Source organism: Penaeus japonicus, unplaced genomic scaffold (genome assembly GCF_977035675.1).
Source record: "Penaeus japonicus unplaced genomic scaffold, GWHDUDI00000001_assembly GWHDUDI00000010, whole genome shotgun sequence".
NCBI lineage: Eukaryota > Metazoa > Arthropoda > Malacostraca > Decapoda > Penaeidae > Penaeus > Penaeus japonicus.
The window spans coordinates 18,955,382-18,958,093 of NW_028234412.1; positions in this window are offsets into that span (position 1 = coordinate 18,955,382).

Sequence of the window (2,712 nt, forward strand, 5' to 3'; positions counted from 1 at the left end):
GCAATGAGTCGAAGTACACTATAAGTAATGCCATCCTCGCCTGGGGCGGTCGCCTTACCCTTGCGAAGTGCATTATTTAATTCCCATTCACTTATTTCAGCAAAGTCAGAGGGGTCGGTGGCAGAACAGGCTATGGCAATATAAGATGGAATAATACAATACCGCATTGATGTAGGTGTATAACATACCTCCCTGACCCGGAGTCATTCCTGAGGGTGGCAGAGGTTCGACTCCGAGCCAGGGAGGTATGTTATACAGGCTATGGCAATATCTAAATTCCTATTTATTTTCGTGTTAAGTTTATGTCATATTCTCTATGGAAGTGAGTTCAGCTGAGAGGTTCTGGTCTGTTCTAATTGGCTGTCGAACTGCCAAGTGGCGACAGCTTTACCTGACCTGTTGATTTTTTTTCCATACCTCCGCTACAGAATTTGAGCCTTTAAGTCTCTGAATTCTTTATTGCTCTGAGGAATCATAAAAGAGTTTTTGGTGTCATGTCATCCCTATAACAATTAACAAGCTCCTGAACTTGTTTATGCTCCCTACTTAACCCATTGCAGACGGAGATAAATTTGCTTGCCCAGCCTCCAGGATAGGTTTTATTTTAGAGAGAGACCACTTGAAGCAATATAATTTGAAGCATCCAAATCTCTTTCAGTCATTCATTGTAAAACTAGAGCGGTTTTTGTGTTTTATTATTTTGTGTGTTTTATTGAGTTTAGAGACTTATATGTGCCGTATGACAGGCTCTATCAGTGCTGCAGTTGACTAAAATTGTAGTATGTTATCCATATTAGCTCATTATTTTCTTTATACTCAATGTGATAGAAGTATTGCTGTTTTATGGGAGGACAAAAGGCAACTTTATTTTTTCGTATTTTTGTGCTGTCATGAACGAATACGAAACATATAACCACCTACAATAAAGATAACAAGAAGAGGTAGGGAAGAGGAATGAAACCTGTGCTTGTGACTGTGAGTGCCACATTGAAAGGCATCCATATTGGCACAGGAGCACATTTTAGACACTAGGTATGGATTGAGTCACCTTCCTCTTCTCGTTCTGCCTGCACATCCTTCATCGGCGGTACTTTAGAGCAAGGGTTCATCAACTTAGTGTGTGCCATCGCTCTATAGAGACAGTGCATGCTAGAGACCGTGGATGGGTGCCATTCAAGGCTCTCTCACCTGCTGGTGCTAGAAAAAAGTGGTGCCATCTAGGTTTTGGACGTTAAGCTTGCACGATATTACGGTAATTATAGTAATTATGACTGCAGTAGCCATCATCACTCATTCCTTTTTCATAGCAAAATAAAATAGCACAGTGATCCAAAATCCCCGAACGTCGTGTACGTCATGACGCCCGTCGTCAGGCCAAAGCTCCTACGTCATGTATGTCATGACACCCGTACGCAATGGGTTAAGATGGCGTCACTTATCCACTTTGGTACGTGAGGGACTGGGGATTTTCTTAGAGAGTTTTCTTGATCAGACCTTGTATTGTAGTAGTCAGTGACAACTTTTATCAGGTCCTGAGAATAATTTTCGACAGTTGTTACAACATAGGTACTATACCAGTCATAAACACGTGCCTTGAAGTGATGCTCCAGTCCTGGTAGGATTTTTAGTTCTGGGTGCTTTGTTAGCTATGCTGTTGTCTACAGTATACTCTGTTAGGATTGGAAAGTGGTTACTTACTAACTCTCGAACCAGTGAATTACAGACATTACCATGTACAAGATCTTTGCCAATTACATAATCTAACCTGCCATCTGCCAAATAAGTCTGTTTATCTGTGTCATATGCAGTCATTGATCTTCTATTGACGAAATGTTTAAATTCCTCCCCATTGCTGTTACTCTGGTGATCCCCAAGTTGTGTGTGTCTAGCATTAAAATCCCCCATACATAATATTCCTTGATTATGGAAATTTGGTAAAGAACTAGTCAGAAACTTTGAGCTCCTAGCTACATATTATATAATAAGAACCCACAGGCAGTCTTAATTCTTGAATGATGGAACTGTACGTCGGTGTTCTCAGACTTTTTTACTTGTTCATGTGGCAGTGTCAGCTTTACATAAGTCAAACCCGTTATGGCTGTATTTACATATGAGCAATACCCTTTAAGTTTAGGTGCTATTTTCATGTTAGTAGCAGCTGCAAACGGTTCTTGTACGCAGATTACATCAACATTGTTTTTATAGATAAAAAAAACTCTAGGTTCATTAAGCCTAGGCTTAATGCTACGCATATTCCATGATAAGAATTTGATTGTGCGTTTATTTTATTTAGTTTTTTTTATTTGATAGTCTACACTTCATTTTGTAATATCCTCTGGTGGTAACGCTTTTTACTTCACAGGAAGCACACATATACATATCTGTATAACCATATTTCTCCTTACAGAGGGCAGACCTTAATTTAAAAGTACACTTAACCATTTAAACTATTAATTCTTAGCTTTCTTCTGGGAGGTGGTTGCTCTCCTTTCCATATGATTCTATTTCGGTTAGAGGCTGGCCATCTTTATACACTCTGATGGCCTTGTGAAGTCCCTCGAGTGCATATGCATTTTCAAGGGCGAGCTACTTGTATTGTGTGACGAGGTATTCGTCATATTTCTCTCTTTTCTTTGGCTCATCACATGATTTAAAGGCAATCCCTCCAGTTTGAACTCCAGTGAGCAGATCAATATAGATCTGCTGGTGACG